At 40.4% G+C, this 23890-nt stretch overlaps 1 protein-coding gene across 11 annotated transcripts in view; it reads left to right on the top strand.

Annotated features, from left to right (window-relative positions):
• The window catches only part of BACH2 (BTB domain and CNC homolog 2), a 361249-nt gene that overhangs the window by 278199 nt on the left and 59160 nt on the right, over positions 1 to 23890 (top strand). The window lies entirely within an intron of this gene.

The following is a 23890-nucleotide window of genomic DNA, read 5'->3' as shown; positions in this document are numbered from 1 at the left end:
AATCTCAGAAGCATGAGTATGAACACAGCATATTTCTTTAAAGGAACTGAACCTCACCTGGGGCTCAGTCACTTGTAGTTTCTAGTTCACTTAAACTTCAGATTTTGACTAGTTCCACCTAAGTTTGATGCAGTCCTAGATGTGGGATCTGAATCAGTGCTATGATTTCTCTCTTTCAAATGGTTTAAGGATTGTTGAGTTGCCCTTGAGAATAAAAGAATGAAAGCATTCACAGGGCCTTCCTTGCTTGGGGAAAAAATTAAAAGCAACCAGTAATTCTCACCATTAGCAATAGTGAGATTCTAAGAAGCATAAACTTGATTCTCTCACCATTTTTTGAAAATACCCTACTCAGATTTTCTGATTAAGTCAATGAGTCCAGTATTGTTGGTACTTTGGAGACACCAATAACTGGATCTGCTCTGTCCAGAGATGGCATTCAGTTTCAGTTGGATGGTTTGAGCTCTGAAAACTCAAAGGATGGGCTTCACAATGACAAACTATCACACTAGTCACCCTCTGAATTGGGTATACCATTCCTCTCCTTTAATCAGCCTGACTTCCCTTCAATTTTAATGGGACAAAGGGTAATACTGTCCTTAGGCTTTGTGTTCAGGCCAGAATCATTCCCTGCACACCACCAGCACAGTGTGCAACTGTAGGATCACCATCAGCCATTGTATCTACTGCACAGCTCCCAGGGGTACAACTCACATTCATACTCTTTGCAAATACAGCCCTCTTGTTGGACCCTGTTCCACCAAGCGGCTCTTCACCGCAATCCTAGGAGAAAACAAACACACCGTCACTTACATGTATGAGTTGCTAGTGATTATAGCTACCATCAAATTCTAGGGGTCACAAACCCAGATGCCTTCAGAGATTTTGCAAATAGTATTAATGAAAGCAGTTGTGTATAAGACAGTGGAAAGTGACAAGAAAGCATGTGCTCCATTGATGGACATTCAGATCCAACATTTAAAAAGAAAGACAGCTGGGGATATAGCACAGTGGCAGAGCACTTTCCTGCCATGGGTGAGGCCCTGAGTTCTCCTGCACTGCAAAAACAAAAAAAAGACAAGCACACAAGGTATGAACTCCACCAGATCCCAGTCCCTTGTTAAGCAAAATCTATGGTTATCTGAGGGCAGGAGAGTGCCCAGCTGATAAAAGTGAGAACTGCATAAGCACTCAGTATGTTCACATTCAGATATTTCTTATGTACTCATGGTAAAATGCTCCATTACCACTCCTCATGCAACAAGTAAGTAGACAGTAGAGAGAGAGAGAGTAGAAATTAAAGGACAAGTCACTTGAAGACAGTTGTGCAGGAAGCCCTTAGTAACATGGACAGGCCGGGGAATGGCCATATGCGTGGGGATCCTGAGCTGGAGTTTCCTCATCTGCATGAGCAGGGCAGACTTAGCCAGTTAGTGGGGTGTTGTGGGGATTAGGAGAGATAATATAAAAGTTTTCAGCATAGTGCAGTGCCTGTCTCATAATAAGCATTTGTCAAATATAAGGCCTTTTCTTCTCTGGATGGGAACAAGAATGCCTTTCTTACTTATTCCAACTCTAGAATCTCTGGAACCATTTGGAAAACTTCCAATTGTCCAGAAAGATCTTAAGGAAGGAGGTGATGCTCACAGTTTATTTATTCTCTGTTACCTATTTGAGAACCATTTTCTATATATGTTTTTTACTGATTTTAAAAAATAATTAGATGATATGAAAATATATGTATTAATGAAAGTCATGTTTTACATAATTTAGTTTCTCTTCTGTGACTCTGTTGGCCCCATATTGAGACTCCCTAGACATTGTGACCTACACCCAGGTTAGCCCTGGGATCCTGGTCTAGTCACTGAATCTCTCTGTCAGTTATCTTGCCTTTAAGAACCTCTATAATTCTAAAGTCAAAGTACAATACTGGTGCAGTAAGATGAAAAGGAGATCAGCATATAAATGCCTATGACATAACCTTAAAGTTTCATTGTAGAACAAATCCTTAATAATTGCTTATTTCCACCGCATTGCATACTCCTATTTAAAATAAGAGGCATCCTGTGTAGATATATCCCACAAAATCTGTTTGACCTTTTTGGTTTTATTCCAGTTAAATAAGAGTTGGCTGTGTGTTGCTTCCCAGCCTCTAAAAGGACTGTTGTCCCTACATTATCTTCGTCCTCCAAACCATGACGACATTCTGTTTGCCCCCATTCCTGCAGTCTTGACATTAACCCATAGAGCTATGGGTTGGATGTCTTCCTTTCCTTTCTTCCCTTCCATTTCCTTTTTTCCTTCCTTCTCCTCTCTCCCATCCCATACACTCTCTCTCCTTCTTTCTTAAATAAATCTCTGTTGTCAGTCATCTAGCTCTTAAGTGTCTGAATAATGGGACCTGCAAACCAGCCCCAGTAGCATTTTCCTCTGTGGGGCTATAAGTGTTTGGAGGCCTCCTTGGAAGAGCCTCCTCCTCTGCTCAGCACCTGTCCATGGCCAATGCACTGAGCATGGTTTTCCTCTGCTGTATGCACACAGAAATTCCCTTGGAGGCTCAGTGAAAATTGTCACACTTTTCCCTGTGAATAACTTCATAGAATTTGAATTAATTGGCAAATAAACAAGCATCCCAAATTGCTATTTTAGAATTAACTAGCATTTGGTCCCCATGATACAAGAAAAAGCAATGAAATGGTTAACCTCACATCATCTTATCACTTAATTCTGATCAACTTCTGGCCTGCCCCCACCCATGTTCCCACTTGCCACACCTCAACTCACACCTGACAGCTAATGTTGTGTATCAGTTTGAGAGTTTTTCTTGCACTGTGAAACCTCCAAATGTAAACTGGCACCCTCCTACTCCCTAATTCAGTTTAGGCCAAACCCAGCTCATATCTAACTACTGTCCAGTCCTGTACTTCTACCCTGAAATCCTCACTGTTGCTGGGAAACTCCAACAAATGTGAAACCACTCAGTGCCCAGCTTCAACCTCTAACCTGAGAGGGGAGAGATTTAAAATAGAGGCCTCCTTCTAGAAGTCAAGGAATAATTCAATTGCTTTTGCTTTTATTTTTTATTTTTTCTCTTCTCTAAAATGGATTGAAAGATAGACCTGAAACTTACAGGATTTGAGTGTTGGCTCCCCATTGAAAATAAACCCGGGTATGTGTCAGCAAATAGTAGGAAACCAGCCATTGTACTAAGTACTTCCATTGTATAATTAAACTAGCCATTTTAATCTACAACTAGAAATTATGTTTTGTGCGAAGAGAGAAGAGAAAGTGGTGACGTTACAAGCACCTCAAGGCTGTCCTCCCCCTGCTCCTTAGGATTAAAGTTGGCTCAGGAGACACATTCTTAGCAAAGGTCATGGAGACCATTTCACACTGGATGCCAGCCACATCAGAAGTAGCATCACTGCCATGAAGTTCCATCTCTTGGTGTGTGGAGTTGAGGTCAGAAATGGAGTGTGCTTTCTGAGAAGCTGTGCAGCCACAGAGGGTTTGTCTCCAACCCGTTCTCAGGAGGCTGCTTGGCTCCTTCACAGAAGGCTAGGGAAATAGCATTTGTCAGGGGATTATTGCCAAGGGTCCGCCACCCTCTTTGTCTTATTTCCTATGTTCTTTCATCCTCTAGAAAAGAGAAAGGGTGCAGAGGATGTCTATGGGGTGGAAATAAATATGGCCCCTTAGGTACAAATATGTTTTAGACTTTTGCTCATATCCTTGCTCTCTCTTTCCAGCTTGTGATAAATCTTATTCTTTTCAGTACCAAAAAGAGAAAGAGAGAAAGCTGACCCAGAAAGCTTGGGAAGAAGAGGCCTGTGTTGTCTTCACCATAGGGTGCAATAAAGAATGTTCCTGCAGCAGTACTGCCAAGTGCGGATGCCAACAAGATTATGGAATCTTCTTGTCTGGAAGTTTTTAGAGGCTATGAAAGCTGTTAATGTCTCTGGGATGGTTTAGGTCCAGTCTTTTAAGAAAGGAGTAAGAGAGTCATGATTATCATCAGACGGTCCTTTCAGTATGTAGTGCTACAGAAGCTACTTAATGCTGCAGCACAGTTTGCCAATAGCATTCTGAGCCCGGGGGTGGCTGCAGAGAAAGGTGGAGGTTTTGGAGAAAACAATGGGTGACACCTTTGGGAAGTGGCATGACCAGGGGGATACAGGTAAAAAGCTCATTCACAGAGCATGCAACCAGCCCTTTGACCTCTCCAGCACCAATTAAACAGAACTCTGAGGGAGACACCACCACTCTTTACCAGGATAAGAAGGGGAATTAAAAAAAAAAAAAAACTAAGAGCCATCAGCCATAAGGGGATGGAAAAACCATAATCTGGGACTTGGCACCACCTGTGTGTAAGGTCTCTAGCAAACCACACAACTCCTTTGGGCTTCTGCTTCCCCACTAATTTATTTCCTCATTCATTCAACAGTTTATCACAGTCCCTCACAGGAGGCACCATTCTGGGTTCTGGGTAAACCTCACTTACATTCCAATGGGGAGAAGGAAGACAGAGAGAAAACTAATAAATCCCAAATGTACTCAATTACATGCCACTGAGGAAAATAAAACAATAATGGAGATTAGTAAATGTCAGGATTCAGGTATCAGGATTTTTAAATAGAGGGGTCTCAAGAGTGGCTTGTTTGCAGGGGCAACTTTTGAGGAGCATAAGGAGGTGAGGGGGCCAGCCATGCTGATATCTGGGGAAGGAGGGAGCTAGGCAGAGGAACAGCAAAGAAGGGCCAGGGGATGGAGCAGGCATGGCATATCTGAGGCAGAAGCAGAGTGAGCAAGCGGGGAATGGAAAGAGGTGTGTCTGGGAGAAGATGGGGCTGTGCTGTGCCCCTTGACAGACACTTGACCTTTACTTGGGATGAGCTGGGAAGCCACCCAAGGGTTTCACAGGAGAAGATCATTTTGACTGCTGTGTGCAAATGGACTGAAAGAGGGCAAGGGCAAAAGCAGGGAGAACACTGAAGAGGGTGAGACAGTAACTGAGGACATGGCCTCAACCAGGGCCATGGCAAGTGGAGTGGTCATCAGTGTCAGATTCTTGGTGGCATTTTGAAGGTAGAACTTATGGAGTTTTTCTATAGATTGGGTATAAAGTGGGAGAGAAAGAAAAGGGACAGATAGCTCCCATATTTGGAGCCCAAGCTGATGGAAGAAGAGAGTTGCCACTAACTGAAATTGGTTAAGACTGGGAGGACGAGGTGGGGGGGGTGGGTTGAGCAGGACTGGGAGTTCTATTTCATATATTTTGTATTTGAGATACCTGTTTGCATTTAAGTAAAGAGGTCTAGTCCACTTTTGCATGTGTATGACTGGAATTCATGGGTATAAGCCTAGGCTAGTGTTAAGAGATTTTGTTTGTTTGTTTTGGTAGCAGGAATGAACTCAGAGGCACTTCACCATCGAGCTACACCTCCAGTCCTTTTTATTTTTTATTTTGACACAGGATCTCACTAAGTTGCTTAGGGCCCCTCTAAGTTGTTGAGGCTGGCTTCCAACTTGTGATCCTCCTGCTTCAGCCTCCCAAGCTTCCAGCCTCTTGGGATTACATGCATGTGCCACTGCACCTGGCTAGTTAAGGGTGTTAATACCAGAGTATCAAGGATATTGGAAGCCACAGACTAGAAACAATCACCAAGGGAGTAAGCTTAGATAGAAAAAGAAAAGAGGTCTCAGGATTGAGCCTTGGGGATTTCCAGAAGTGAGAGGTCAGGAAAATGAAGAAGAGCCATCACAGTATACCAGGAGGGACCAGTCATTGAGGCAGGAGGAAGAGCAAGAAAGTATAGTGTGCAGTAAACCAAGAAAAGGAAGCATTTTGAACAGAGAATAATCAGCTGTGTCAAATGAGTTTGATAGTCAGCTAAATGAAGGCTGAAAGCTGACATCCAGCAAAGTCAAGGCCACTTGTGATTTCATTGAACACTTTTGGGAAGGAAATAGGAGCAAAAACCAATTCAATTTGTTTTAGAGAGAATGGAAAAGAATTGAAGAAAATTAATATAGGCTATGTTTTTTGAGGCTTCTTGAGTTAAAGAGAATTGCGAATTGAACCAGTAGCTGGAGGGAAATAACATCAAAAGACATTTCATTTAGCTTTAGGGTTTTTTTCTTTGTTTGTTTGAAGTAGGAATAAATTCTAGCATTTTTGCATTCCTTTATGAAGATTACCATTGTTCGCCCATACCCAATTTTTCTCAATTTGTTATCAGGTAGGCCATGTGGCTAGATCTTCCAATGATATGTTAGATGAACTCATGTCACTTCTGGTTTGAAGCAGTTAGAAGCAGGTCTGAGTTCTTCGTGCTCTTTCCCATTCTTTGGTGACAAAGAATTCTGAAGATAGTAAAGCTAAAGCCCAGATCCCTGAGTCACTATTGGAGGAAAGTCAGGAAGAAGAGCCATCTAACTCAAATCAGACTCTGACACAAATAAGAAATAAACTTCTACCTTAAGCCATTACCATTTGATGTTTTAGCTGAACTTGGTGACCTGCACCTGTAATCCTACCTACTTGGAAGGCTGAGGTGAGAATATCACTTGAGCCTATGAATTCAAGACCAACCTGGGCAAATAGCAAGATCCTATCTCAAAATAAAACAAGAATGTGATGTTTTATTTGTTATTACAATAGAGCCCCACCTATTCTGACTAATACCTGGACTCATGAGAAAATTCTGGCAGAGAGAAAACTAGATGATTTAGGAGACAGAAGCCAATTAGTAAATGAATGTCCTTGAGTGCACAAGTGATCTACTGACCAAGCAGATGGACTCAACTTCTCAAGGCACATCCTTATTTGAAAAACATAGAGTTGAACTGGGTGGTCTCTGAGGTCCTATCCCATGCTGTAGGTTTATGGTCCTTGAACTTTTCCAGGTTTCTACAGAAAGGAAAGAGAAGAAATCTTATTTTCCAGGAAGAGAGAAAAGATGTTTATATTAAGAGATAAAGGAAAAGACTGTGGAAATAGGAGTAAAAGTGTTCAGGAAAGGAAAGAACTACAGGACTCCAGAAGAGAAGCTCCGTTGTGTTACTTATTTTTGTCACTACTCCCTTACATTCTCAGAAAATATCTTGCAGACGTTCACAGGAGATGGAAGTTAAAATACCTATAGGACCACTGGGCTATTTGATAACCTAGAACATAAGCAGATTGCAGAAGATGCAAATAGATCATGGCTCCCTAACTATTTAAGAAGGTTGTAGAATTTTGAGAAAATTATTTTACATTTAACGACCTCAATTCCAACATGAGTGTGCAGGGAGTAACAATACTAGTTCCCAGCTTGACTTGCAAGGTTGCTCTTCAGATTAATGAAACGTGATATGTTCAGCTTCTTGGAAGGATGGTGCTATAGAAACAGTAGGTGTTATTATTCCCATAAAAGGAAAGAACAGTCTTCTCTGATGAAATGGCTCTTACCTCAGAATCCTCATTAAAAGCTGTGGTGCAATTTTCCAAGTTGCATTAGTGAGACTTGGCAGCAGATGAAAAAAAAAAAAAAAAGCAAATAAATAAAGAAGTCAGAATATTCCAGGTAACTACTTGCTGGCAAGTAAGAAGTTTTCAAGTCCTAGATTCATGCTGATAGTTCTGAAATGCCTCAAGGCAGAACTTATTTATAGTAATGCAGAGGTGACTTCCAACCCTGAAATCTTGGCCTCAGCCTCAGATGGGGGTGCAATAAAGCAAAGCCATGAAAAGGGAAGCAGATTCTATTGTGATTCCATCTCTGAAGGCTGCAGGAGGATGCTGATACAGAGGGAGGGAAATCTAGGGTGAAAATAGCCACAGCAATAGCTAATTTTAAAACTGAGATGCATAAGCTGTTTTCCAAACCTCTTACATTTCTTAAATCCTGAGGCCAGTAAGTCCTATTTAAAGAAACTGATGCAGAAATGCATTCCTCTTTTGGCAGAGTAGTAGGAGTTGAGTAGACAAAAACCTAAGACATATCTAAAAATCATTTTAAGTGACCTGATTTCAAAGCCAGTTTTAAGGTTTCTTTTCACTAAACCCGTTTATCCCTATCTCATAAGATGACCACAATAATCAACATTTTATGTGGATTTATAACAAGGACTTCAACAATAAAGTTGTTTGCATTAAATTTTGTCAAATTAGTTACCAGCATATCTGTGCTTCTTAAAACTCTTCTGAATATATGAACAAAATGTCCCTTACATTTCTTTTTTTCTTTTTTTCTCCTACTATGGAGACTCTTAACTATTTCAATTAAAATTAATAATAGCTTTAAAGACAAAGTTCAGAGCTATAAAGTTCCTCACTTGATCAGTAATCATAACTATTATTTTGTCATATTTAATCATAGGACCCAGGCCTTTAACAGGATACGTAATTAAACTTTTAATTCACGATAAGAAGTTAAATAGTACTTGGGAAGATTTTTATTTTTAATTATTTCACTTCCCATCTAGATTATCTTCCCTTCCCACCCACCCCCCCCCCCAAAAAAAAGTGTGATAAAGAGACAACATGGCTATCAGCCAAGGGTGTTTGGGTCATGCCAGCAAGAGCTTGGCCACAGGCCATCGTCCAATTAGCCTGGCTTCATGGTTGCAGAGTAATCACTCATGATGAGTCACTCATGATGTAGTGGTACTTTACTTGAGCCAGTACTTCTTAGAATAGGTCTCTTGTTCACTGTTATTACCTGTTCTACTTCGCCAATAAAAGTGCAGGACTATTTAGGCTGAAAGCCAAATGGAAGAGAAACATTGATTATGTATCTCATTTCTCTTTGCTTCCTGAAAACTGAGAATGCAATAAAAGAGAGAAAGCATGGTGTGTCTTTTAAGTAAATTACAAGAAAATACAGTTTCCACACCAAAATTCTCAAGAGTTGGAATCCAAGAGCCAGTTTTTATTCTGTCTTTTCTTTGGCAGCTTTAACATTTGGCACAAATTCGAGTATATCAATAAAGTTACCTAATAATCTTAATGGATTCACATTCCATTCAAAAATTTGGAATGTCACCAAACTGCTTTAGGTTTCAGCTCTATTGTTGGGGTGTTCGCAATGTTTCTGGTGGGTGTGCAGTTATAAAAGCAAACAGCCCTTTGAAAGAGACCCTTCTTATGGTGAGAACACCTGGAATCTTGGTTGGATATGCTGTAAGCCAGGAAATTGATTCAGGATTTTTTTAATAAAATGGATCATACTCAACAAGCATTAGACTGAAGCATGATTGTCATTTTAAAAAAAAAAAAAAAAAAGCTGTTCTGTTCTTAAGACACATAAGGAAAGTAGAACAAAATCATGTAAACTAATTAGTTAATACCTATATATTTATATTCGTATTTGTTTGAGTTCTTAACCAAGTCACAGACTAGATAAGGCGTTGGTTTGTTTTGCTTTGAGAATTGGAGCAATTAAATAATAGCACTTTTGGCTTCCTAATCTCGGAAGTGTTCTTTTTCCCCATTAACTTGGTGCATGTAGTAAAATTCATCACTTTGCCACAGACTCCTAAAATATGTTGACAGTCTCTCTAACTGACGTTGGCACCACCTCCAAGCTAGCTAGTGATGCAGTGAGCTTTAGTGTCTGTGATGGACTTCCATGTACAGCCTGGCAAAGGTTGTGTGTGAAAAAGTTAATGCATCCAGCACCCTGGGTGGGATGCAGCCAGGCCTCCAATGTGAGCACATTTTTTTGACTGACTAGCAGCAAAAAGAAATACTGGCAGCTGTTCCCAACTAAGCCAAAAATTTAGCCCAGGGGTGAAAAGAAATACTGGGATCTAGCCAATCAAAGATCCCTAGGTTTAGAGGAAAATCAAAAGAAGGATGCAGAAGGCCATAGTTTCAGGCCTCAGCTTATTATAGTAACCATTTAATTTTATCTTCTTTTCTATAAAAGATAGTATCGAATGTCAGTCCAGCTCATTTTTTTTCTGATTATTTCTAAATCATCATTTTTGTTCTATCTATTCTTTTTTTAAATTTTTCATATGCAAAACCAAATGACAGTTTATTCTTCCCAAATGTGTGTAGAGATGACATCATTGCCAAAGGCAGACAGGAACTGAGTGGAGCAAAGCAGGTCTCTGTGAGCAGTGGCTAGCCTTGTATGTCAAACCATGTTGAGTAGCATAGGTCAGAATGAAATGACGTGTATGTTTCCTCAAAGGTCTGTTCATGGTGAAACATGTGCTTGGCATGCACAAAGTTCTGGGTTCAATCTTCAGGGGGAAAAAATCTGACCATAGAAGTCCTTCTGATGCTTCAAATTTATCTTTCTTGTCTACTATTCTTATCTGATTAATTACTAAAAAAGAAGGGTAGAGAAAACAGTTACTAAAAGTCCAGGAAAAGGGCCAACATCTTGCTGTTGTGTAATGATGGGCACTCTAATACCGTGAGAGATGTTTTAATATTTGCACTGTCATTCTTCTTTCCTGCAGCATGCTTTAGACTATGTGATGATATTCTTTGTGCCTTTTGTGTCTGCCGAATGAATCTGTAGCAGCCCAGGAACTGAATTGTGCCCTCCACATAGGAAGGGAAAAAATTCAAAATACAGAACTCCAAGATTTAGGGGAAAGACCATAATTTGGGAAATCCACAGAATACTAAGGAAAGATCATCTGTAATTCTGGAGATTTTTTGAATGGGTTAAATCCATCAGATATATAAAATGTTCGAGTAAAGAAATGTAGTGAGTTTTCAAAGTTCCAGAACATCTTCATGCCTCATACTTGAGGCTATTATGGATGTTAACCAGATGTTCTTATTCACTGACAATGAGAAGAAATAGCATTTCACCTACACAGGGGAGATTTCATCTAAATTAAAGAAGAATTTTATAACAATACAAAATGATAGGCCCTGGAGTAAGGCACCAAAAAATTCAGAATTAACTTCAGAGGAGTGTGTGTCTGTTCGTGATACTCATCAGTACAAGACAGCTTAAGTGCAATACTAGAAAGAAGCAGATGAATGGATCACAAGACATCGGTCACATCTTTGGGGAATTAATTTAGAAATGTAAATGAGACCATCTCCTCCAAAGGACTCATACAGTTGAAGAATTTAAACCTTTAGAAATTAAAGGTGAATAAGTCAAGAGCATTGTTGTAGATGCTGTCTTGTAGCTGTAGTTGTTTGTGCTGCAAAGGTTCAACTAGAGCCCTGGACAGGATATGATCAGATTACACAAGTCCTTACTACAAAAGAATAAAATTGAAATAGAAGAATTTAGGCTTGTCCAGGTAAACGATAGGAATTGACTAAAATAGTATGAACCAGAAAGTGACACATGCAAAACAAATTAAGGAATATATGTCTAGCAATGGAATGCATGGTGGATGTGAACAGCCGCTGACCAAGAGCACAGTCAGAAGATGCCTGCCGATCCTAGCAGGAGCTAAGGAAGGTCTATACCTGGGCGAAGGACTGGGGGAATGAGGGCACAGAGATACCTGGAAATGGAATGTGGCAGCACATAGTGAAGAAGAGGCCATCGGGCTTTGATATGTAATTAAGGTGGTGTGAGCACAGAGCTGAAGATACTGAAACACCAGCATACAGGCAGTAGCTGAAACCATTAGGAATTGTTGATGCTTTCAGGGTAAAAAAAAAATAGGAGCTGAAATTGAGCTCCAGCACTGAGACTCCATTGCTGATACCACTACTAAGAACAAGATTTACTCTGAATTACCATTTTTAGTTTTATCTTTATTTTACTTGGGAAATATGTAAGTCCTAACAGCTGAGGATACATGTATAGGTGCTCCCTAATTTACCTTTTAAAGCATTCCCCTCCCCAAAGTGATATCATGAGAATCAACTCTTACTTAAAGAGTTGCTAAGTCTCTAGATGTCAAAGCCTTTGCTCTCAAGGTGATTTAAAATCCAGTGGCACATATTTTTTTAAATGCCACAAACAGATTCAGGCAAAGATAATCAATTAGGTTAAAACCATTAAAGTAAATGATCAGTGAACATTATTATAGTACCAAAGCAACCAATACAGGCACAAAATAACACCACACACACACACACACACACACACACACACACACACACACACACATACACACACACACACTTTTCTAGTTACGAGGGAAAAATCAGATCTGTACCTTAGAGACTCAAACTGTCTTTACTAACACAGGCAGAGATTAGTCTGCATATCACTCCTAGTGGGGCAGCAGGTGTTAAGGGTCTTCTAGTCATGAAATACACACCATCCCTGGGGATGTATTCAGTATGCAACTTAACCATATAAAGCCTTTAGAAATAATTTACAGTTGGAGGAAAATCAAGGATTAGAGGAACAAGCTTAACAATGCCAAAAAGAAGCAACATGTTGGACAAATAACAGAGGGTGGGATATTCTGCAGAACAAATGGCCTGATTTCTTCAGTAAGTCAGTGACATAAAAATGGGACTATGCTAAATTAAACATGATTCAAGAAATTTATATTCCAGATGCAGTGTGTGGCCCTGGAGTCATTATTAGTTTGGACAAACAAGTTAACAAGGATTTTCAGCAGGTGGGGGTCGGAATAGGGATCAGAGAAACTCAGATATGGTCTGGGTATTAATGAAAGGCAGTGATCATTGGAAAAAGAAGATTGAGGAATAATAGGCCCAGTATGCTCTCAGTTTTGTTAAAACTTACAAATGTGAGAGAGTGTGTGTGTGTGTGTGTGTGTGTGTGTGTGTGTGTATGATGTGTACTTGCAACAAAGGAAAATCCATAAGGACATGAGCTAAAGTGTTGTTAAGTGCTGACTTGGGATGGTGGAAACATGATAGATTTTTTGTTGTTGTTGTTTGTCTGCACTTTCTAATGTCCTACAGCATACATTATTGTATTTATGTAACGATAACAGGGTTATTTAAACGGTTTGGTGATAGAAAGGAAGAAAGAAAGATCAGGTGAAGTGTAGGTCATCATACTGGCAAAATGAAAGTCTGCAGTGTGGCCGGCCTTACATGTGGTTTCAAAGCTTCCGTGGGCCTGGTGGGTTCCTCCCCAAAGGCACTAGTGCTCCTGCCACTCCCTGATCCCTTCATCCTGCACAGAGCCCTCCATTTTCCTAAGAAGTCAGTAACCTTGGGGTTCTTTATGTGAATTTGTGTAGAGGAGACATTATTCAGTTCCTAACAATTCACAAAAAAATAAGATTTATAGAAATACAAAAAGCCCACATGCACAAAGATATTCACATATATACAACCACATATCTATAACCTATGTAGCCATGAGAAAGAAAAAAGAAGCTGTGAACTGATAAGGAATAATTCCCAAGATATATTTTTTTTGTTTTTTTAATATTTATTTTTTAGTTGTAATTGAACACAATATCTCTATTTTATTTATTTATGTGGTGCTGAGTATCGAACCCAGGGCCTCTCATGTGCAAGGTGAGCACTCTACCGCTGAGCCACAAACCCAGCCCCTCCAAGATATATTTTTAAAGGCAAAAACAAAATGCAGAAGTGTACCCGCACTGTATATGGTATGCTTCCTTTTGTGCAAGAAAGAAAGGAAAATAATATAGAGCATATATATAAGTATGCATGTATGATTTATAAATATACACACATATATGCATATTTGCATGTTTCATAAAAATAAACAAAAAATAAACCAAAAACTAGTGATGAGGTTTACTAGGAAGTGGGGAGAAGCAGCTGTCTCTAAATAAAACACAAAGTAGGGCTGGGGATATGGTTCAGTGGTCAAATCCCCAAGTTCAATTTCTGGTACCCCCCTGCAAAAAAAAAAAAAAAAGTAATTGTCCTAAAAGACAAAGTTGTCCTAAATTAAAGGAAATTAACAAAAACAAATACAGTGAATCATCCTCATTGGCTCTCAGATTGCAAAACAACTCTGTAAAGAACATCCTTAGAGTATTTCAGAGACTATGAATGTAGACTTTGGTTTATAATAATGTATCAACATTAATTTTGTTGAGTGGGAAAGTAATATTTGGTAATATAGAATGTTCTTGTTCTCAGGAGATAAATGGTGAAATGTCACAATGGCTGCAATTTACTTTCTGGGAAAAACTGTGTGTGTGTGTGTGTGTGTGTGTGTGTGTGTGTGTGTGTTTTCACACACAGGGAAAGTTGGTAGATATCAATTGGGGGAAGAGAGCACACAGATTTGGCAAAATTCAGTGATTTAACATGATCTTTTTCCTTCCAACATTCCATATTCACCCCAGGTTTATCCAAATTTAAGATATGTGGGTGTGTGCTTCTTTCATCTTTTCTGTGGATTAAAATTTCAAGATAAAAAGATAAGAAAAATGAATAATGTATTTAGATTGATTTTGACAGGAAGGTGCCTATTCATTCAAGAAAGCATTTACTGAGCTAGGCAAGGTGGCACACACCTGTTGCCTCAGCTACTAGGGAGGCTGAGGCAGGAGGATCACTTGAGCCCAAAAGTTTGGGGTCAGCCTGAGCAACATAGTGTCCAAAAAAAAGAGTTCCCATCTCCAAAAAAAAGAAGTGTCCCCTGAGCACCAATTCTATGCTTAGCTGGGTGTTAAATACTGGGGATATAATTGTGGATAAGACAGAACAAGTTGGGCTTCTTGTGAACCTACATTTAGTGTGGAAGACATATAGGAAAACAAGATAATTTATTATAAGTGCTGGAAGCAAAATAAAGCAGAGTGTTACAAAAGATAGTAATCAGAGGAGAATTGACATTAGGAAGGATACCCAGGGAATTGAGGCTAAATGACTAAAAAGGAGCTATTCATTCATTTACCATATTTGCATCAAACACCTACTATGTGCTCAATGCTAGGGACATAACAGTAAATAAAATGGACAGAACTCTGCCTTCACAGAGTTTTTGCCCCACTAGGGATGACAGATCTTAACCAGGAATACATAAGTTGGTGGTAAGTGCTACCAGAGAAAATAAATCAGGAAGGAGACTAATGAGTGAGGACAGGATTGAAGCTTTAAATACAATAGTTAGAAAAGGGGTCACTGTGACGATGACCAGGGATTAAAGCTGGGGTGATGGAAGGAGACAGATTATGCAGAGCCTGATGGGCCAGTTTGATGACTTTGGCTTTTATTAGAGAATTGGGGATCTTCGGGGAGGGCGGTTCTGAATAAAACAGTGGCATGATACAATTTATCTTTTCAAATGATAGCTCTGGATGCTAAGTTGAGAAGAGACTCCAAAGGGACAAGGGCAGAAGTAGGGATACCTGTTAAACTTGTCCTGCGTTAATCCAGGAGAAAGGTAGTTTGTACAGGAGTGGTTGCAAAGGGAAAATGCAGAGGTTTGGATCCCAACTCTGTTTTGAAAGAGAAGCTGCCAGGATTTCCTTCTAACTGATGTGAGAGAAAGAAAAGAATTCAGGATGATTGTGGTTTGGAGGGTGAAGGACCCAAAAAGTGGAAGTTTCCATAACCCAGGTGGGAAAGACCACACAAGGAGCAGGGCTGTGAGAAGAGACAAGGGGTCTGGTGGGTAGGTGACAAGATGAGTAGGTGACCAGCAAAGAAAGCAATCTGGTGAGGCAAAGGCAAAAGCTGAGGTTCTGCTGAGTATTTCACAGAAGGCTTGTACAAGGATAATTTGGAAGGACTTGGAAATATCTTTTAGGAGAATTTTTTTTTTCACTTACAAATTAACCTTTGAGTAAGTTGAGGTCTGTCAGCTCAGATGAAAACATTAACTCCCAATTGGCACAAACTTCTTCCTCTCCAGGTCCAGCTCCCCACATGGAGCTGTAGGAGGCTTCCCTTGTTCTTGTGCTGGATGGAAATTTCGGTGGGAAAGGGGGAATTGGAGCTGGAGATGTGGCCTTATTCACAATGACACATGAGGTGGCGTTGGTGGGAAGGGCCCTGCAAGGTTCAGCCAGAGTGTAACAGTGGTTCCCAGACATTTTTTGCCAGTGACCTCTTTGACGTGTCACTGAATTTCACAGACTGCCTTTCATTTTGGAAGCCAAATTTCCCTTCATTCTATGCCCCACGCATAAGTCCATCGGGGACAAACATTCTAAGCATATTTGGTTCCTCAAGAGCAGGCTCTGGCAGCACTGAGACTATTCATTCACATTCCATCTCCTCGTCTGCTCTCCCTCCGAGATTCCAACAGAGACTGCTCTTAAAATAATGCCAACTTATTTATTCAGATTCTTCTTCCCCCAGGGAGATGCTAAAGACCTTTCATGAGAATTCTTCAAGAATTGCTGAGGTTCTGTGGACTTTATAGAGAGTGTATGTAGAACAGGGACTGTTAATAACTTGGGCCCTCAGTATGTTTATGGACAGAGATGATAGGCCTTGGACCCACTCTGCCAGGAGGACCATCTCTCTGAGTTGGAACATATCCTGCTAAAGACAGTCCAGCCCGAGAACATATCCCAGGGGACTTTCCTTTCTGGCCAGGAAAGAGGGAATTGGAGCTGGAGATGGGCCCCTATTTCCAGTGACATGTGAGTTGGATTTACCCTCTCCCTACTCTTTAAACTCCCTCTTCCCATCTTCTTGTGTTTATTTTTTAAATCATATTAATGAGATAAGCCAGTTTCAAGAAGACAACTACTATATGATTCCACTTATAAAAGTATCTAAAGTAGTAAAATTTTAAAAACAGAAAGTAGAATGGTGGTTACTAGGGAATTGAAGGGAGAGGAGCTGTTATTTATTGGATCCGGAGTTTCAGATTTCCAAGGTGAAAAAGTTCTGCAGATCTATTTCATAACAATGTGAATATACTTAACACTACTGAACTGTATACATTTTAGGTCAAATTAAAGATTTCTGAAAAGAGCCTGATTATTTTTATCATCCCATCCCAGGCTTTTTCTCCTTGGCCCATCTTGTAGAACTAGGGGGCCAGCCTCTGCCTCGCTTGGCCATCTATGATCAGAGGCCAGAGTTGAAAGAAATTCCCTCTACTACAAACTGTACATTGGAAAATTTTCTTCAGTTCAAATTAATGTTTAGTATTAAATTAGTAACACTTATTCTTAAATCAAAGTTTCAAACTTGGAAGACCTCCCCACAAAATTCTAACCCTGTGTCAAGTGCTAATTAGCCCTAAACATAGAAAATCAATGACAATAGAGGGCCACCAGAAACTAGAAAGTCCCATCTCTTCAGGAAGATCTTTCTTGCTTCCTCTATATTCTCTCCTAAGTTTTATTCATTTTTTGGTAAATTATAGATGTGTATTGAATATTGACCATGAGTAAACTGTACTACCTGTCACCATGTTCTAGAGAATGTCTCTCACTCTCAACTAGCTTAATTCATTGCCTCACATCCTCCCTCTTTTCTACTTTTAATCAGATCTTGTTTCTTTTCCACTCATTAGCAATGATTTCAAGATTACCTGGTTCCATCCTAAAACTTGTCCAAGAGATTATTAAGGAGGAAAGGCTTTGGGCTATTTTCTCCTGCCATTTTAAGGTGTGTAGAATGGCAGGGTGTGTACAACATTTATGATATTTTTAAATGGTTCAGTCATTATGTCAAGCCCAAGAAAATACAAGATGGGGCATGCTGCTATCCATTCAAACAAAACTGCAGGACTGTGGGACTGACTGCACCTGCTCACCTGACAGGTCTAAATAGAAAGGGTTTACTTGTTCAGGAAGGGAAACTAAAGCCTGGAAGTAATGCCTGTATAAATGTCGTGACAGTCAGACTACCGAGTCTGTATTTGTTTAATTTAAAGGTTCTGCAATGGCACAGTAGAATTTTTGTTAAATAGGAATGATGGCCTTTGAAAACTTACACACTTAGGAAATTGTTGGCTCCTTTGTTTTCTTAGTATTGTTTCTCATTACATCCTATCAAGGCTCCTTGTGTACTCTGCAAATAGTTCATGATCTCAGCCAACTGGTTGGACGAGGCCAGCACTCTGGTATAAAGTAGCTTGAAGAAGGTGTCATTCACAGGGGTAGAGGAGACTTAGGGAAATTCAAGAGAGCTCTGTTTATTTTGCCAACTCACAAGCCCATTTATTTTGCCAATGGTATTCAGAGTAAATGAAAATACCATCAACCTTGTCTTTCTATCTGTTGTTTGTATATCAAGTGTTCAAGGAACCATAACACCTCTCAGGTTATTGCCATATGAGATAAGGAGCACCAAGGATTGAAGGTTAAAAAAATGAGACACATTAGCATGCAATCTCCCGTCTAGTGTTGAATCCTTTTGTAATGATATCACACGTGGCTTTTTCCTCTGCTTGAATCCTTGCAACAATGAGGAGCTCACCTCCTCTTGAGAGCTCCTTTACATTTTGTACAATTATGAATTCTAGAAAGTTCATCATTATTTGTAGAGGAAATCTTCCTTAAATTTTCAGCTGTGACCCTATTGATACCCTCTGGAATAGAAGAGAACAAAGCTAATATCTTTTCTTCATGATAGCCTGTGCTCTTTGGAGGCAACTGTCTTGTGAATCCCTAGAAGTTTCCCTTTCTCAGGAGTCAATCCCCGGTCCCACATGCCACCTAGGATACAGATCTAATGATTATCATGATCCTCTGGTCAGGCCTGCTCATAACACACAATACTAGAACTAAATACAAAAGTCTCAATGTGATCTGAACAGCAAAGAGTAGGGTGAAACTATGATCAGCTGTCTGTGCATTGTACATCTTTTAAAGTACAAAGTGTCACAAACGGATCCGCCTCTGTAAGCCCTCTCTCATCCAGTATTTACAAAGTTGAATTTTTTAATCCCTGCATAGTATTTAACATCTATTTTTGATAAATTGAATCTTTATGCATTCCCCCAGTTCTATCTGTCTGTAGTCATCACTGGGGAATCTTCATTCTGTCTCCTGGAAATGACCACCCATGTCTTCTCTAAGTCAGAGAGAGAGAAGTTGAGATGACAGACAGGCGGCCAGATCACATCACCATATGCTTCTCCTTAAGTTGAAGTTGACATCAGTCCATCAACCAGCAACCCATCACTTAATTTTGCTCTCATTCAAACCTCCTTTTTTCATATTATTCGGAGAGTGACCTAAGACATGTGAGCTGCCTTGCTAAAATCCTGGGATGCTATTTCTACTGGGTTCGCTGAGCAGTAATCCCATCAAGACCCAAATGAAGTTATTTGGGCATGACTTGTTCCTAATGAAGCTTGAGTCATCTGCCACTTCCCTGTCTGGGTTCTGAGTGGGTGATGGTTTGTTTGCCAAACCCAGAAAGATCAAGTATACAATTCAGAGGGAGGTGTTGTTCAAAGACTTGGTTTTACTCACTGAGAACATCAAAAAAAAAAAAAAAAAAAAAACACTCAGAGAGGGGGTGAGAAGGTTTGAAAGTGCCACATGTACATCCGAATGGAGTGACAGAGAAAAAAGACACCTCCAGCATGTGTATCACTTAAAAAGTGAAAAGAAAGTTTTTTTAAAAAAATCATTCACTACAATTCTTGGGAGAATATATGATAAGATTGGAATATGATTTAAAAAAAACAAATAGAAGCTGGATTTGGGGGGGGGGGGGTAATTAAAAAATAACTGAGTCCCAACACCCACAGTGCTGCAAATCTCAAAGATAAAACAAGTTGAACAAAACCTCCTTAGGGGGCAGCCCTATTCAAGCAAGGCCAGTGCTGGGAGAAACAACCTACAGTCCCTGACCAGGGAATGGGCTTGTATCCCACAGAAGGAAACAGATTTACAACCCACACCAAAAAGAGCCTTCTTCTCAGGAAGCTCCCCCATTCCCTGGGCCAGGCACTAACAGCTCCTCCCGCTGCAGGCAGGAACTGCTTTGCTCTCTCCTTCAACATCAATCTCCCCAATTTTGTCTTGCCCGTTTTCCTGTTTCTGTCTTTCTCAGGGGTGATGTTTCTGAGAAACAGCAGCCCCTGGCCCTCACCTCACGGCCCCTTTACTCTTCTTAGGCAGCTGCACTCTAGTTCCTCAAGCTCCTTCCTTCCAGCATCACAAATGATTGAATCCTGAAAAATACTGCTGTGGAGTTATTTTTGGCTCCCTTCCTTCTAGCCCGGGTGTCTGCCTGCTCATCGACAACCATTAACAGCTGTTAGAAGGGGCTTCAATTGCCTGGCTTCTTGCTAAAGTGCTTTAACACTGATTTTCTCAGAGCTCAGCTACACTATAGAGGGGAGAGAAAAAAATGGCAGGAGAGTTATATAAAATTCCCCTTCATTTGCAAGGAAACTAAGCCTCTGACAAAGGCTACAGAGACACTGCCAGCCAAGTCCCTCTGGAGGAGGCTAATTCAGATGATCTCATGCGTTGGCCCCAGAGACAGCCCTGTGTCACTCCCTGGGACACGATGAGGGCTGGGCGTCTGCGCATTGTTGATGTGAGAATCTGAGCATCCCGCCCTCACACAGCCACCTCCCCACAGCATCTGGAGTTCTGGACTAGACAGAGGGGAGATGGCCTGTCCCCACAAAGGCTGGACGCTTCCACCAGGGTCCCCTGAGGCCACCCACAAGCTAGACCCTCATTAGCCTCTCCAGCAGATGGGGCTCCCAAGTGGCCTCCTCAGTTGTTTACTTCCCTACAAAAAATTGAGACCCGCAGTAGACATTTGGAAAGTTCCGTGCTGCTCATAAACATTAATCTATCAGTTCACCAGGAAGGATAGTAGTAATGCTGCCGTTGAGCCACAATGAACTCTACATGATTGATTTTCTTTTACTACTGCCTCATTCTTCAGAGCACCCATTCCCCACCCTAGAGGAGTCGCACACAGTCCTATCCCCATGTTTCACACCAGAGAATAAGAGAAGCCATGTTCTTAGCCAGAGTAGTTGTCCACGTATTTCCCCAAATGTGAATAGATTTTTTTAAAAAATGTGAATACACACAACATGTCTTAAAAGTGAAATGACTTCAGATGGTGGGTTAGATGTTTTGTAAAATCATTGTGTTAATTTCCTTATGGATTCAAAATGGTGTGCTAAACTTGAGAGCTCACGGATACTGTTGCTTAGGAGGAGTTTCTTTTTAAACTGTATTTAAAGAAGAAAGTGAGTTGCATTAGAAAAAAAATATTAAAAAGTATGACCATGGGTCATAAGTTTCTGTATTTGGGGAAACACAACATAATTTAGTACTTTTTTTGTCCACTAGCCTTGTCTGTTTTATATAATGTCTACTCAAAGGAAACCACAATGACAGCTTGTTGGAAGTGTCTAGTTTCCCAAGCTTTATATAAAATATAGCAACAGGATTTCGGGGTTAAGTACGTTTAGATGAAAGCACTTATGTGTTTCTTTCAACCATCCATTCTTAATTATCTGGTTTACGTATTTTTTTCCAAAATATTCTAGCTCTCCTGCTTGAGTTCCTAAGCATCTATTCTGCCTCCTCACCTATTCCCATAGTCCTTCTTGGGGTGAGGCTAGAGAATGACGTTCTGGTTTGTGTGGCATAATTTCTTTAGGACTAGCTTAGATGATTTACGATGATCATATCTCAGTTCTCTATAACCACACCTCTGCCTCCTTCCCTCCCTCCCTCCCTCTCTTCTCGTGTTTCAATTCAGGGAAATTCTTTAAAGGCCAGTTTGTTTGGCTGCTGTGGGAATCCTTATAATTTAGATGTTCTTCCACAGCAGGGATATGGACCAGGTTTGATATTAATAACCTATTTTCTGTTGGTAGAGTGTAGGTTAAGGAAAGGACATGGCAGGAGGCAGGCAGGACAGGTCAGTGAGCCTGATCATGAAGCCTCTTGAATGCCGTGCATCTCATGCTGAGGGGCAAGGCTATATCCTGCAGCAAGCTGAGAGATAAAATGATTGTCTTTAGAAAGATCAATCAAGCAACAATACAAATGAAGGATTGGGGGAGAAAGACAATGTACAGGTTGTTGCAATGAACTAGACAAGAAGTAATAAGGCCATAAAATGACATGTTGGAAAAGAAAAAAATAGAGATGACTTTTAAAGACTGGAGAAAAACAAAGACAACCTAAAATTGAATTTTCAGTTGTGCACTCATTAACTTATTTGTTCTCTTTCTCTTCTTTTATCTCAGTGTTATTCCATATCCTTTTCTGTGATAATGAAAATGTGCTTCAGCACTGTCCAGTGTAGTAGCCACTGGTCACATGGAGCTATTGAGCACTTGAAATGTGGCTAGTGTAACTGATGAACTTAATTTTCCATTTTACTTAATTTTAATGAAATGTCCACATGTGTCTAATGACTACCATGTTGGACAGTACAGAACTAGAGCACAAGTTCCAGGCATCATGCCTGCCTTATTTGCCATTGTCTCTAGAGCCTGTCACAGTGTCTTGCTTATAGCAAAAACTCCATAAATATTTGTCAAATGAACAAATAAAAAGAAACACTAACAGAAGCAAGGTAATGTCCTTTCCAAATCAGTTTACTGTTTTTTGGAGCATTTTGACCTCCACTTAAAAAAGGAGGGTGAGAATTCCCCATGGGCATTTTGGATATCTCCTGTATGTTTAAACTGAAGTCCTCAGCACCTGCAGGTGGGGCAAAATGAAGCCAAAGGGGCTAGATGAAAGCTGGTAGGTGGTAGGCCAGGGCTGTTCTGTTGTGCCTGTTTTCTGGTCTTTATCTCAGGCTCTTACATGCACAGTGCCCATGTTTTTGTTGTTGTTTGTTTGTTTGGGTTTTTTGTTTTGTTTTGTTTTGTTTTATAAATATGTAAGAATAATAATCAAAATGGGAAAATGCATTTTAATAGTAATGGGAGAAGGCTGGGATTGTGGCTCAGAAGTAAGGAGCTTGCCTAACATGTGTGAGGCACTGGGTTCAAGTCTCAGCACCACATACAAATAAATTAAAAAGTTCATCAACAACTAATAAAAATATTTAAAAATAAGAGTAATAGGGGAAAGATGGGCTGAGGTTGTACCTCAGTGGTAGAGCGCTTGCCTAGCACATGTGAGGCACCGGATTTGATTCTCAGCACCACATATAAATAAATAAAATGTATTGTGTCCATATACAACTAAAAATATCTTTAAAAAAAAACAGTAACAGGGAAAAGAAAGAGCCACTGTGTTAGGTTGGCTCTACAGAGAGTGGAGAGCACATGATCTGGAAAGAGGGACTCAGGACTCAAGCCTTGGCCTACTCACTGTGGCTTTGTGACCTTGAGCAAGTTGCTTATTTTCTCCAAACCACACTTACCTAGAAAATGAGAAGAAAAATCATAACACCTCGCTGACCAAGTAGCTAGTAGGAACAAATGACACAATAGTAGAAATAATCCATAAAGTACCATTCAGAGATGTATCTCACACAAGCTGGAGTTGTATCTCAACAGATATATGAAAGGCCCAGTTATGCTAAAGTATAAATCTGAAAATGGGCCTTTCAGGAAAAAAAAAAAAAGGCAGTAAGTTGTCAAATTCTATCTGCATCCAAAAACAGAAACTACACAATCCCAAAAAGACTTTAATGTTTTAATATCAAAGAGAAAGCCTCTGAGAAAGCTAATTCCACCACCTCTTTCTACTGGCTTGTTCAGACTCAGTGTGCTTGCTGCTGCTATTCTTTGTGTCTTTCCAGCCTAGTGCTGCTTTTGAAATGCAGTGGCCACCTGCTCCCAGCCCCTTTGCTCAGGACCACCTCCCCCATGCCATATAGCCCTCCACCTCTTCTCTCATCTTCCCTGCTCAGTACCTGCATGGCCTGCCTCTGACCCACTACTTTAGCAACCCATTTAGACTCTTTTCTCCATGAACAGACCTCCCCAGAATTACACCTTCTCCTGCAGGTTTCCTCCCTTAGGAAACCTCTCCTCCAGCAACCTGAATCCCACAGAGCCACAGCTCCCCACCCAGCTCCATCTTGGTCTTCACTCTCTGAGATTATATATAGCAGAGTTGGTTGGCTTCCATTTCC

The sequence above is a fragment of the Spermophilus citellus genome, assembly GCF_964194105.1.
Source record: "Spermophilus citellus genome assembly, chromosome: 5".
Lineage (NCBI taxonomy): Eukaryota > Metazoa > Chordata > Mammalia > Rodentia > Sciuridae > Spermophilus > Spermophilus citellus.
This window is presented reverse-complemented; position numbering and strand designations above follow the sequence as displayed.